Source organism: Xenopus laevis, chromosome 8L (assembly GCF_017654675.1).
Source record: "Xenopus laevis strain J_2021 chromosome 8L, Xenopus_laevis_v10.1, whole genome shotgun sequence".
NCBI classification, from domain to species: Eukaryota; Metazoa; Chordata; class Amphibia; order Anura; family Pipidae; genus Xenopus; species Xenopus laevis.
This window is the reverse complement of record NC_054385.1, coordinates 1575904-1591365: the sequence shown is the minus strand read 5'-3', so window position 1 is coordinate 1591365 and position 15462 is coordinate 1575904. Positions and strand designations below refer to the sequence as shown.

At 44.1% G+C, this 15462-nt stretch overlaps 1 long non-coding RNA gene across 1 annotated transcript in view; it reads left to right on the top strand.

The window, feature by feature from the left end:
* The window catches only part of LOC108698119, a 79478-nt gene that overhangs the window by 7224 nt on the left and 56792 nt on the right, over nt 1–15462 (top strand). The window contains exons 3-5 of the long non-coding RNA XR_001932565.2: nt 1731–1860; nt 8379–8483; nt 12935–13050. This is a non-coding gene — a long non-coding RNA (uncharacterized LOC108698119). The remainder of the gene's footprint in view (nt 1–1730; nt 1861–8378; nt 8484–12934; nt 13051–15462) is intronic.

The window sequence follows — 15462 nt, the reverse complement described above, 5'->3', positions numbered from 1 at the left end:
CCATGGTCAGACAGGAACCTCCCCCTGGGTAAGTGAATCCAATCTCCCCCAGTACTTACCCAGGTACAGAGCTCTGATTCTCTGTACTTCCTGCTCCTGGGCTGTTCTCTTTCCCATGGTCAGACAGGAACCTCCCCCTGGGTAAGTGAATCCAATCTCCCCCAGTACTTACCCAGGTACAGAGCTCTGATTCTCTGTACTTCCTGCTCCTGGGCTGTTCTCTTTCCCATGGTCAGACAGGAACCTCCCCCTGGGTAAGTGAATCCAATCTCCCCCAGTACTTACCCAGGTACAGAGCTCTGATTCTCTGTACTTCCTGCTCCTGGGCTGTTCTCTTTCCCATGGTCAGACAGGAACCTTTGGGTAAGTGAATCATTCTAATTCCAGTACAGAAAGAATCCAAGGTCTTTACCTGGGTGGGTACTGGGGGGTGAATTAATTCACTCACTCAAGGGGAAGTCTTCTGTTTACAAGCCAAATACATATTTAAGCATCAAAGCTTCACCAATGAAGTCACTCACCAAATTACATAGGTGGCCCAGGTGCTTCTGCCCCAGGCCCTCAGCCCAAGGGAGCGGACAATCTGTAACTGGATAAACAAAACGTAACTGGATAAACAAAAAAGTTGGAGCAAGGCACTCTGATGGGTCACGCATAGATCAGACCAAAAAATGAATAAAAGTATGAAAATGTTCTTTATATAAGCTTCTGATTGACCATGGGAAAGAGAGCAGCCCAGGAGCAGGGAGTACTGAGAATTAGAGCTCAGTATTGGGTATGTTTTGGTGGCAGGAGTAAATGAAGTTATTCATGTGTTCTTAGTGGGGCAAATTGGAGCAGGTTTCTCCCATACATGAGCAGTTAATAGGAGAGGTAGAAGAACATCCGTACTGAAGTGTTTGGAGTGTGTATGACAGCGATGCTTGTGAGTCGGGTGCCTGTGCACGTGTCTGGGTAACAAATGGATATTGTCATTAGCTCAGTACTTGCACTGTAGCTCGTGAAGCAGCCGCCGGGAGCAGACAGATAAATGATACGAAACACAGTTTATTACCGTGCATCATCTCGTCATTATGTTACTGGCTCTGGGCTATCATCTGCTGAACATTCATAGCCGCCTCCTCCTCCTCGCTGGGTATCTCTTAACTACTGCAGCCATTAAACATACGTCCCTATCTGACAATTAACAGCAATCTCCATACCATAGTGCTGAGTATATCACTGGCTGTGTTGGGGGGGGATACAGTAACCATGGGCCCCAAGCTTGGGCATAACTTCAGCATCCAGGCTCCCCAAGCAAAAATGTTTGTTTGCCCCCCAAATGTCATGTTCTATGCCTTGGGGGTCACCTGCACACTTTCAGATTACCCCTCTCCCCACTTGTCTTTAATGACCCCCCCCCAGCAGTGACTCTCCCTGTCATTATGCCACTAACTCTAAAATCAGTTTTACATATAGTAAATCTCTATCAGTCACCACATCTGCCCCTTTCTATGGCCATTGGAGGGAGAGCAGCCCCAGAGAAGGTTGTATATCAGTAAATATATTCACTTGGCTAATGCAAATGGGCCCAGGTTTCATTCTGCGTAGATTTACCTCTTATCCCATTTCTGTTGTTCCCTACTATAGTTGACCACTTGGGCTCCTGTATCTCAGTGTTTTTTTTTAATATATTCCTCTCTGTTACATTCTGCACAATTATAACGGATTTCTCTTTCCTTCTGCCACAGCTGCAGTGTCCTTTGATAACCATGCTGCTCTCAATGCAAAGGTTCTATAACGAGAACAAAGCTCAGCACAGAACCAGGAAGTAGATTAGAGCAAGATGGCGGCACAGAACCAGGAAGTGAGAGGAAGTTGGTGAGTACTGCAGCCAGCTCTGTATCTATTTCACACATATTTCATTTTCAGTATCCCCTATTCACTGTGCAAAGTCACATCCAAGCACAATGTAGTTTGTGTTTGTTTCTGCTCATCTACCTCCTTCTCTCCCGCATTTTAACAGATACAAATTTCCAAGCAGCATCATGCCCATCCTTTAATCTCTATATTTATCTACAATTTACACCGAGTCTGAAACCCTAATTATGTGCTAATAACAGAGATCACAGGCTGCCATCATTCTGCTTCCTCACTTAACATAATTTACGGATTAGGCATGCACAATATACAGATTTATTAGGTTGGTGTTTATAAAGTGTGTGATGAAATATAATCTTCTCGACAATGTTGGAAAGACGTTCCCCAGACTCTCTGTAGGTGCCTCATGGAGGAAAAAAACTCTTCATTCCCTTGTAAAATTGCATTAAACATGTATGAGGTACCAGTGTGTAGTAAGACGTGCCTCCCAGGAGGAAGCTCTTGTCTGACTAAGAGAAAGAGAGCAGACTAGGAGTAGTATAGATACTCAGAGCTCTGTACCTTGGTACTGGGACATATCTATAAATAACAAACTGAGTTTCTGCCACCAGGGGGAGCCCTTATACCACTAAATTACTTTGTCACTCATATGCCGTAGACTTCAGCAGGTGGCTCCTCTATCTTTCTCTGAATCAACAAAAATCATCTCCACATTCTGAATGCTGTTGTAAACCTTCAAAGTAAATTGATGTAAAATTGCTCAAAGAGCTCCTCTAATTAAGTTTGAAATGTATGTTCTCTTTTTTTTTAGTTTTCAATATACTGCAAATATAACTACAAATATATTGAATGTGGAACAACAGCACCGCCTGCTGGTTATTTTGGTCAACTGGCTACAGTCAGTTAAAAAGCAGTTGTAAGCAGCAGTCCTGTCCTGCTTTATGGCACTTGAGATTCTATCTGTAAAACAGAACATTCTGTCCAAGTGGCTGCAAATTCCTATCTGATCCCCATTGTAAGCAGCAGTCCTGTCCTGCTTTATGGCACTTGAGATTCTATCTGTAAAACAGAACATTCTGTCCAAGTGGCTGCAAATTCCTATCTGATCCCCATTGTAAGCTGCAGTCCTGTCCTGCTTTATGGCAGCTGAGATTCTAGCTATCTGTATAACAGAACATTCTGTCCCAGTGGCTGCACAGATCCTATCTGATCCCCATTGTAAGCAGCAGTCCTGTCCTGCTTTATGGCAGCTGAGATTCTAGCTATCATCATCATCATCATTTATTTATATAGCGCTGTCAAGATACGCAGTGCTTTACTGCAGTTATAGCAAACAGGGAATAAATGGTGGATAACAGACAAGGATTACAGAGTACAATAGGGTTAGAAGGACCTAGAGATTAGAGTTTACAAACTAAAAGGTTAGGGTACAATTGAGACATTAGGATTGTATAAACACTTTGTCATTTTTGATACAGCAATGATTAGTTAAGGTACATCGAATAGGCCTCTTTAAACAGATGGGTCTTTAAGGAGTGCTTGAAAGTTTGGAAAGAAGGAGAAAGTCTGACAGCTTGTGGCAGAGAGTTCCAGAGAAAAGCAGAAGCCCGAGAGAAGTCTTGTAGACGAGAATGGGCAGAAGTGACCAGAGGAAAGGTGAGGCGAAGATCAGAAGCAGAGCGAAGGTTTCGTGAAGGAGAGTATTTGGAGATTAGAGATGAAATATAGGGAGGGGTTTCATTATTAAGGGCCTTGAATGTGAGTGTAAGTAATTTGAATTTGATTCTAGAAGAGATTGGGAGCCAGTGAAGGGACATACATATGGGAGCAGCTGATGTTGAGCGGTGAGATAGATGAATGAGTCTAGCGGCCGTGTTTAGAATAGATTGGAGTTGTGAAAGGCGACTTGTTGGAATACCTGTGAGGAGTAAGTTGCAGTAATCAAGGCGGGAGATGATGAGAGACTGAATCAGTGTTTTAGTTGATTCTGAACTGAGATAGGGTCGTATTCGAGCAATGTTGCGCAGTTGAATACGGCAAGATTTTGCAAGTGTTTGAATGTGAGGTGAAAAAGACAGATGAGAGTCTAAGATGACTCCTAGGCAGCCTGTGTGGTGGAATGAAAGGTGGTGTTGTTTACGGTGAGTGATATCTGAGGGACAGGGGAAGATCTTGGAGGAAATATGATGAGTTCTGTTTTAGAAAGGTTCCGTTTCAGGTGGCGCTGTGACATCCAGGAGGAGACAGCAGAGAGACAGTCTGTGACTTGGGAAAGGACAGAATTAGAAATATCAGGAGTAGACAAGTAGAGTTGGGTGTCATCAGCATAAAGGTGATACTGAAGTCCAAATGACTGAATGAGTTTTCCTAGTGAAGTTGTATAGAGCGAGAACAGCAGGGGGCCAAGAACAGAGCCTTGAGGAACTCCAACAGAGAGTGGGAAAGTAGTAGAAGTAGAGTTAGAGAAGGAAACTTTAAAGGAACGGTCAGACAGATAAGATGAAAACCATGAAAGAGCAGTGTATAACAGAGCATTCTGTCCCAGTGCTGCACAGATCCTATCTGATCCCCATTGTAAGCAACAGTCCTGTCCTGCTTTATGGCAGCTGAGATTCTAGCTATCTGTATAACAGAACATTCTGTCCCAGTGGCTGCACAGATCCTATCTGATCCCCATTGTAAGCAGCAGTCCTGTCCTGCTTTATGGCAGCTGAGATTCTAGCTATCTGTATAACAGAACATTCTGTCCCAGTGGCTGCACAGATCCTATCTGATCCCCATTGTAAGCAGCAGTCCTGTCCTGCTTTATGGCAGCTGAGATTCTAGCTATCTGTATAACAGAACATTCTGTCCCAGTGGCTGCACAGATCCTATCTGATCCCCATTGTAAGCAGCAGTCCTGTCCTGCTTTATGGCAGCTGAGATTCTAGCTATCTGTATAACAGAGCATTCTGTCTGCACAGATCCTATCCGATCCCCATTGTAAGCAGCAGTCCTGTCCTGCTTTATGGCAGCTGAGATTCTAGCTATCTGTATAACAGAGCAATTGTACCACAGTAATATCCTCTCTAACACATTGGCAGTGAGAGGGATGTCACAGAGAGGGGGCAGATAGATGCCACGCAAAAGAAGAGGAGAAGATCTAGGAAAGTATTTTGGGAATGGGAGAAGGACAAATGGGATTGGTTAGGTGGTGTTCAGGTGTCAGTCTGTGAGGTTGGCCAAGGTCATTGGAGAAAGTTGGAGGAATGATACATATAATAACTTTAGATCCCACAGCTCTAATCTATCATATCTCCCAGGCAGCAGGACAGCATATGGGAAACAGATCCCCCAGTCTGTATTGTTGCACAACGTCTCTCTCCCACCAGTGTTTATGTTGAAATGAGACCATCTGTTCCCGGCTCACAATCCCCCCTGCACAAACTTCTCTACATTTTATGACAAGTTTATAATTCATTACAGCAAGTTGGGAAAATTTTGTATACAGAATGTTGGAAAACTGACATTACACGTGTTAAAATAAACAGGGCAATAAATCAGGGGGTCGGAGGCCACTTGTGAACTGAATGGGAGCTGTGTGTGTAGTTGTGCTGCTTGTGAGACGGGTGCAAATTGAGTGTGAGCGGCGTGTTAACTGCGCAAGATTAAAGTCAGGGAGCTGATTTGGGCAGAAGTGCATGTGAGTGGGGAGCTGATAGTAAGGTCTAAGTTACACATGAGCAGAATCTCCTGAATTGGGCTGGGGCCATGTAAACAGGGAGCTGCTAGTAAGTAGGGTTGCCACATTTTTTTGGAAATCAATAACATTGCCACCAAGCAGCATTTTTACCAGCCAGGTCTGAGTTATACATGAGCAGAATCTTCTGAATTGGACTGGGTCCCATGTAAAGAGGGAGCTGCTAGTAAGGTCTGAGTTATACATGAACAGAATCTACTGAATTGGACTGGGTCCCATGTAAAGAGGGAGTTGCTAGTAAGGTCTGAGTTATACATGAACAGAATCTTCTGAATTGGACTGGGTCCAGTGTAAAGAGGGAGCTGCTAGTAAGGTCTGAGTTATACATGAACAGAATCTACTGAATTGGACTGGGGCCCATGTAAAGATGGAGCTGCTAGTAAGGTCTGAGTTATACATGAGCAGAATCTTCTGAATTGGACTGGGTCCCATGTAAAGAGGGAGCTGCTAGTAAGGTCTGAGTTATGCATGAGCAGAATCTTCTGAATTGGACTGGGTCCCATGTAAAGAGGGAGCTGCTAGTAAGGTCTGAGTTATACATGAACAGAATCTACTGAATTGGACTGGGTCCCATGTAAAGAGGGAGCTGCTAGTAAGTTCTGAGTTATACATGAGCAGAATCTTCTGAATTGGACTTAGTCCCATGTAAAGAGGGAGCTGCTAGTAAGGTCTGAGTTATACATGAACAGAATCTACTGAATTGGACTGGGTCCCATGTAAAGAGGGAGCTGCTAGTAAGGTCTGAGTTATACATGAGCAGAATCTACTGAATTGGACTGGGTCCCATGTAAAGAGGGAGCTGCTAGTAAGGTCTGAGTTATACATGAGCAGAATCTTCTGAATTGGACTGGGTCCCATGTAAAGAGGGAGCTGCTAGTAAGGTCTGAGTTATACATGAGCAGAATCTTCTGAATTGGACTGGGTCCCATGTAAAGAGGGAGCTGCTAGTAAGGTCTGAGTTATACATGAACAGAATCTACTGAATTGGACTGGGTCCCATGTAAAGAGGGAGCTGCTAGTAAGATCTGAGTTATACATGAGCAGAATCTTCTGAATTGGACTTAGTCCCATGTAAAGAGGGAGCTGCTAGTAAGGTCTGAGTTATACATGAACAGAATCTACTGAATTGGACTGGGTCCCATGTAAAGAGGGAGCTGCTAGTAAGATCTGAGTTATACATGAACAGAATCTACTGAATTGGACTGGGTCCCATGTAAAGAGGGAGCTGCTAGTAAGATCTGAGTTATACATGAACAGAATCTACTGAATTGGACTGGGTCCCATGTAAAGAGGGAGCTGCTAGTAAGATCTGAGTTATACATGAACAGAATTGGGCTGGGGTGCATACAAGCAGGGATCTGATAGTAAGCTATAGTAAGTTATACATGAGCAGTATCTTCTGAATTGGGTGCTTGAGTGTGGTGTGGGAGCCATCTTAGCTGAGTTTTTTGTGGGCCCAAAGTAAAGAGCTCTGGGCAACTATTGAAAACCAGGGTGGAAGCAGCCCTGGCCTCTATTTCTATTCGAGGGGTGGGGAGAGATATCTGTATTCATAAGCCGATTTAGAAATAGAGAGAGAATTCTAAGCTCCATAGAACAAGGAGGAGAAAAATTTCCCCCAACTGGTTGATTTCAGCATCGCTCCCCTGGATAAATGGAGACCCTGCTGTGCAGGAAATTACTCTCTGGCCAAACCGACCGACTTATCTCCAGCCTTTCCAGATCATCTGTGAGAACTGCCAGTTCCCATCAATGCACCTATGCATATCAGCCATTCTAATAGCACGCCACTGGCAGTACAGAATGCAATTTTCTGGTCTACAACCTCCAAAATTTTGCTCATTTGTTTCCATTTAGGGATAATTGTATGTGAAACATCTCAACTTTCCTAGACTTTTGGTGTAACTTCTATGCAGCAGACCCTGTGACTGGAGGGAAGGGGGGGGGGGGACAGATCTAGCAAAGAACCATGTTTCACCCTGCACCCTCCATTACAGTCAGCACCATCCCTCCTGCCTTTGCCCATGCCCTCTTTCATCTGCATCTTCCCTCCGGCCTTGCCAAGAGCTGGTTAATATGAGCAAGCAAAAGGATGGGAGAGGAGTGTTTGGTCAACAGGTTGATAAAGGTTCAATTTTGAGCATTTGCTGGTGGGGGGGGCAGTAAGGTCTGTTTTGGGCAAAAGTGGACAAAATGTCCTTCTCCAAAGTGCAAAACTGTATCTGATCCACCACTTGCTCCAGCCTTTCCAGTGCCGTTCCGGAGCCTTGGGGAGCATCATGCATCTACATTTACTGAAGCCCAACGGTTGTAGGTTCTGTTTGGAGCACAATGACGGCGCCACAAAGATTGCAGGAATATGTATAGGCCCAAAGATCCTCCATCTGGTTGACTGGCCAATTTAAGATGAAGGGCATGATGATGATACCATGCACTGTACCCAGTCTGTCGTTACTCTAATTTACTAAGGGTAAGGGTAAATTAAATTGAGATCACTGACCTTCCTATATATTTATCTTTTTTCTCTATTAATAACATTGGGATCAACCATCATTTTTACCTGCCAGGTTGGTAAAATACCGGCCAGGTGGCAACCCTAGTTGGCTCCATCGTATTGCCCCATGGCATATCACAAGTTAATGCAACCCCATCCTCTCAATCTCCTTCACTGTTTCCCACTTTTCTCTGTTTTCAGCCACTTTCCAGAACACAAGATTCCTGGAAAATTCATTATTCACAGGATTTGTCAAATGTATAATTATCCCACGTTTTTCCCCAGGATGAAGTTCTGTTTATAGCCACCCGTCGTGTTTTCTGCTTTGAAGCCGCACATCCATTTAAGAGAAATCAGCCCTGAACACGACTGTCAGCAGGCAGGAGTCCTGTGAGTATTAATTGGGGAACCCCACCCTAAATCTCATCCATGTGACATTCACTACTTATTAATATACAATTTCTTCGGCGCACCACTTACTTTATTCAGGTGCATTTAACTCCTCATGCTACTTCCAAACCAGTCATCATATTTGATTTCCCAAAGAGAGGAAGCACACCAATACCTTTAAGAATAAATACCTTTAAGAAGAATTGGTGTGCTTCCTCCCTTTGTGAAATTCACTACTTGTTGTCATTGCTACTGAAAGCAGTGTCTATCTGTCCCTTTCTCTCCTCTGAAACAATGTAGCAGAAGGCAGCTGACTGACAGAGCTGGAGGAGAACTGGCTTCTGATACATTATTGCGAGAGACTGTAAACGGACAGACTCTGCTTCCCATAGCAATTACATTATAGTGAATTGTTCCCGGCTGCCGTAGTGATCTACAATTTAACAAATATAGAGAGAATGTAAATGATAAAAATCTAAAACAAAATAACCCATGACAGCAATAAATAGAAAGTACTTAAATGACCCTTCCCATCATGCTCAGTGAAATGCTTCCTCCAGCACCAGCGGGAAGCTCAGTGCCAAAATATTCCCTAATGGGATTATCATTTAACAGATGCTCATAAAGAACGCACAGTTTGTAATGTGCTCATAAAAATACCCGCCGCTGTGCCCGTCAGGAGCCAGCAGAGATCCGGGATCATCCATCTTCCTAAATGACACCAGTGCACTCTGATTGGACACGGACAGAGATAACAGTGTTGGTGAGGGGAAAAGGAACTCACAACTCAGTAATGTACATCATTCTAAATTCTGCACATAACAAGCCACCACCACTGACTTACCAGAGCTTACAATCTAAGAGAGTGTATAAATTACAGACAAGAACCACAGTCCTTCATAAATGGCTGGGCCCTTAGAGTGCAAGAGCAAAGGTGAGACCCCTGGTCTCTCTCTTCATTCTCCTGAGCCAATGAATAGGCTTGCAATGGATCAGCTCTTACCAGCCTCACAATAAATGGGCATAATGCTGATTTCTGCTGCCCTCTGGTGTTCATGGAATATCATGATCTCCAAACTGCGTTCCACTCCCTACAGTTGCACGTGGATCAGCCCCTAACATGTCTCTCCCATTTGTATGGGTCATATTTAATTCAGTATTAATATTGGAGGAGGAGGGTTACATAATAAAGTTATTTTGAAAAAAGACCAAATTCAGTCAAGTTCAACCCTCCAATGAACCCTAGTGCGCGCACGCACGCACGCACACACACACATATACACACATATACTTATACAGTTGCAACCTCAGCAACTCCTAGTTTCAGCGTTTGGGCACTTGTGCGTGTGACTAACTCTTACCTATGCTGCAGACAGCGGGCACAGACAACCCAATCAGCACATTTTCTCTCCCTAAGTCCTAGAGTAAATCACAAAGGCAAATTCTGGGGCATTTAGATGCTCAGTTCTCACTCAGAATCTAAGCTAAACTTTCTCACTCATTAGAATAATTACCCCCCTCTTCTCTCAGCTTCCCAGCCTCTCGCCCACTTTCCTCTGCCTCTCTCAGGCTGATGGGGCGAGACTACCTCCCCTCGTCTCTTTGAGTCCGGTGTAATGATGGAACTCATCGAGCGTGGGCCGGTAAAGCCAAGAGGGGGCCTGTCACTCACCCCAGCTTGCCCATATGTTTGCCGGCATGGGTCCTGAACACATGCAGCCAGAACCAGTGGCTCGTGCCAAAAGATATTAAATTGCCAGCAGGGTGTGTTTAGAGCCGGGATGATTGATTAAGCACAGATTCATGAGCTGATCTAACTCAGCACGGGCAGAGGAGGAGGAGAGGAGTGAGTTCTCATTGGGACACATCACAAAGAAAGTTGGGATCCCCTCTGGGGCTGCAGTGAGCTCATTAGTGATGGGACAGAGGGTAACTGGGGATTGGCATGGCCAGTTATATACACCCTGACCAGATAGACAGCTGTACACTGTATAAGTAGTTGGAACCCACCTAATAAAATAAATAGATTTGTTGGAGAAGTAATCCCTGGTTCAAGTCTCACTATTCCCAAAAATGTCATTAAAAAAAAAAAAAGTGCCCATGGGAGTCAGTACGTCTGCAGCAGGTATGGGGCCCACTGGACCCCTTGATGTATCCCTGCCTATAGCATACAATGAAAGTAATTAGTGATAATCCTAGCCCGATGTGGAGTTGCCATACAGAAAACCAGCCCTGTTCAAGGCTTATGGTACATAACACATTCAGAGTTGCATGTAAGAGCAGATATCTGGACACACACATACCCTATCAGATAACCATTTTGGGCCAGTATAAAGGAACCTCAAACGTCCCAGATATGCCTGCTATTTGGTTCCAATTTATTGCTGTTTACTTAGCATTAGCCTATTCGGGGCTCTGGGAATGCTAATTGGAGGGTCATATAGAAAGCAGAGGGGGCCAAGTTTGCAGTATACGTAGGTATAAGCTATAGTATGTATAGGTTGGTGTGCAGCAGAGATTTCTGGGAGAAGAAGGGGCAGTGCTGGGATTTCTACGTTACTGTACTCTGCCTGCAGCAATGGCCTTGAGCATTGCCACTATGTTTGTCAGATATTTGCTGCTTGACCCCCCCAGCTAGCTCAATAAGGGAATCTGTGACAATTAAGGATTCAATATAGAACCTGATCAGGTAAGTATTGGGGGGGATAATGTTATTGGCTATGCATAGGCAGGGGACCCAGAACTGTCCAGTTACTAGAAGCTGTAGTTAGAGTTACCACCTTTTACACTTAACAGATCTGGATCACTATTTTAAATGCCCGCTGCAGACTGCAACAGATTTTCTGTGCCATACAACATGATATCAGTGAATTGTCAATATGGCCATGCAGCACGTATATACATGAACTGCTGATATAGCCATGCAGCATTATAAACAACTTGCTGATATAGCCATGCAGCATTATAAACAACTTGCTGATATAGCCATGCAGCATTATAAACAACTTGCTGATATAGCCATGCAGCATTATAAACAACTTGCTGATATAGCCATGCAGCATTATAAACAATTTGCTGATATAGCCATGCAGCGTGCATATAAATGAATTGTTAATATAGCCATGCAACTTTCCAATAGGTCCTTAAGGTTCAGGGTGATTAGTAGAAGTCTGTATTTTGCCAATGACATCGCTATTTGATAATCAACTCAACTGATTAGTTATTGACCGTGCAGAATCGAAATAGGGTGGTCTCGCTTCCCCTTTAACATAGGGACCATGTGTTTTCTGCTGCCTAACACATACTGTCTTCATAAATGTTCAGCACCAGACTTGAGGCAAGACTTCCCCATTGTGGGTTTATAGAAGTGCGGTTAAAGGAATGTAGGAACCCCAGTAATCTCCCAGAGGAACAAGGGGCTCTAAAGTGTCCGCTTCGGTCATTTCTCCAATACAGCTTGTCTTATGATAATCTTGGTGAATTGTGAGCTCCTGGGGTGAGGGAATGTATTTTATCTGCACAACATATAAATATTAATGTAACACATGCACTTATGATTATGCATCAGTTGTGGCACTCAATGGCCACCCATGGCTAATAGCAGCCGTGCTCATTATAATGGATTGGCCCCAGTGTTTAGCCATACTGCCCGCTAAGACTTGTAATCTTACTGATCCTCTGGGTAATGGAGCATCTTCTCCTTTCCTCGCACAAGCATCATCACCCACAGGCTCGGCATGAACATCAGGGGCAGATTGATGGCAGTTGGTCAGGCTGTAGGGGGGCACTTGCAGTGAAGAGCCCCAGGCATAGGAGCGAGTACAGATACCTTGGAATAAACATGTACAAATATAAGAAATTAGACAATATTCTGCAACCCTAACAATAAAACAACATAGTTGGAACCTTGCAACTCCCTTCAGGCTTAGCCAGTCGGTCCACAGAAAATCCTCCGAGATGCATGCACTCTATCCGCCCTGGGGCTCATTTATAGACATTGGGCAAATTTGCACCTGCCTGGTTACCGTTAGCAACCAGTGTTTTTAAATGACCCTCACTGACTGTTACTGGTATATATTGACTCAGCCTGGTACTTGTCAATTGCACATGGTACCCACACTAGGCTGTGGTTCTCCCTACTCAGCATCCTGCTAATATAGTGCAACGCATATGTACTGCAGCAGCCACGGGTATTCAGGAATGCCACATACTGGTACTATCTCCCATCTGTATCCTGCACTTGCAACATCAGGTCCCATCCTAATGTTCTCCTTTTGTCTCATTTTCCCAGAAAGTGCAATAATCTGGCTGCACATTCAACTATGCCCTCATACTCTAAGGGGAAACAATATGGCAGCATCCACCTATTATTTATTTTAATCGGATGATAAAATTCCTTTATAACCTCAAATATTTCCCTCCTTGATCTCTTCATTCTCTTTCTCATCTAGGCCAAAAAGTCGCATCTCCTTCAGGCAGAACCATGAAACATAGAAAGAAAGAGCTGTCGGGCCCTGCGGTGAGAGGGGCCACAAGTCTGCACACTGACTCTGAGCCTCGGATTGCAGTAAGTTGCTGCTATTTTGGGAATAATACTGCAAATACTTGGGGTTGCTGTGTAGCAATTAATTAACTGACCAGTAGCATTATATATCATTGTCTGCATGCATACACAATAGATGCCATACAGGAAAACTATAACACTGCTACTCAACAAAAAGTTGCCTGACAGGAGAATCCTGTATCCCATATAGATAACCATTACTATGCATGGACTGTTAATCTTGCCCAGAGCCACACAATGCACAGCTGCCCCCATTCTGTGTGAGTTACGACTTCTGACTAACCAACAGCAAACAGTATGTCTGTGGCTATAAATCTTCTGCTGCTTTAAGGCTCAGACCTACAACAACTTCTAATTCTACCTGTACAGTTACTTGTGGAGACACCAGCTTGGGCAGGGAACTCCCGTCTCTGCTCATCTGATATCTCACCTGGGAAATAATCAGTATATATATATATATATATATATATATATATATATATATATATATATATATATATATATATATATATATATATATATATATATATATATATATATATATATATATATATCCATGTAGTTGTCTGACCTCATTTTGCACAAATGATATGAAATCGCCTAGTTTATGGTGTTTGCCTGGCATATACACCCAACATCTGCTGGGTAGTGTTTACACAGAGGTGCTTCAGTTCAGAGACACATAGGAAGACAAGTTGTGAGACTTTGATGGAGGAGAGCTGTGTGTAGTAGTAGTAGTAGTAGTGAGTAGAGCAGGTCCCTGGGAGTGAGAATGTGGAAGGGACGTGTGAGTGTGGAACAGACTCTGCTCCCTGGTTCCCACACTGCCTGGACCCCTTCTGTGCTGGACGTGGAAACCTGGAGGCTTTTTTATTTTTACACATTACTGACACTTTAACCTCTTCTGCAACCCTGTTTCCCACCACTCAGTTACCTTGTATCTCATCAAGCCAACACCTCCCGACCCACAGTTCTTGTTGTCTAGAGTGCAGCACAGCCAATGGGGATGTTTCATATCATGCCATAAGGCATTGCATTGTAATTGTCACCACTGGGATTATGCTCCACGTCTGACATGCAGGGGGACAGTGGGAAGAGAGCAGCCCATGATCAAACTCCTATGTATATCAGTAAATGTTGCATTCACTTCCACAGGGGCAGTTTATAGGAAGGGGGCAGTGCAAAAGGAGCACCCCCTGCTGCTGTGCTATGGAAAGCAATGCCAGGGGCACCTGAATGCAGTTCTATAGAATCAACCTCTTGAAAACTTCTTCACATAGGGAGGGGGTGTGTACCATGGCAACTCCCTTCTCCCTGCTGATTTTTCTTTACAATGAGTTGAATTAATGAGATATTGCCTTTGGTGCGGTGTCATTCATTGAATATAATCAGACATCTCTGGCAAGTTTCCCCATGTTTACTAAGCTCCTGTGCCATGTTTATCTGGGCCACAATTAACCATCCATGCTGCCCTGCACGTGCATATGTTGGCAAGGGGAGGGGCAGTTGGAAGCCCTGTGCTAAATTGAAAGACAATGGCGGATTAAAATATATGTACTTTTATTAAAATTTCCCCCAATGTTTTACTAGAACCCCCCCCCCAGCCATCCAATTGTTGCTGCTGTATGTACACTGTAGACTTTCCCAGGCTGTTCAGGAGCACAAGTTGCACCCAAAACATTGCACTGTAGCATGCCAGCCCATGCCCCCCTTGTGAGGGGACCTAATTGGGAACTGCAGTATGTTGCTGTGATTGGCTCGCTCTTGCACTAGTAACACTGGGAAAATGAAATGTACAGAAAGCATGGACAGAATGTTTGGGGACAGAGGGGGTTTGCATTTCCCTTTCTTAACATTCTTAATCCAACTATTAAACCACCTCTCCCCGAGACATGTTAATAATAGAGCCCAAACCTCACAAACATCATTGAAGCTGTCAGGAAGGAGCTGATTTATTCACGGGGGCCCGACTGATGGGGAGACGACTGGCGGAGGCATCGCTGAGAGGGGATATGACAGCGCTTCTCCCTAATGACTTTTTAAAACGCCTTAATTTGCTAAATTGACCGAACCGTTTGGTGACAGGAGCAGCGCGAGTGACAAGTGATAAAAGGTGGGGGGGATAATACAGAGCGGCTTGTCCTGGACATGGGAAAATTATGGAGCTGAAAGAATGTATTTGTATGAACAGCTGGTCAGTCCAAAGCGGCAATTAAAGTCACAAGTCGCTCTCCTTACTAGCCCTCTATTCCCTTCTCCTGCCAAGCCCATTCCATTATCCCAACATGAACTCTTCTGCTGTCTCCCACCCAAACTAAAAGGGCCTATAAAAACTAGGAGTGGCCAATACCTGAACCCAAACACATAGGACACCACAGCCCTGATTATAACAAATGGACCAGATCCAAATCCAGT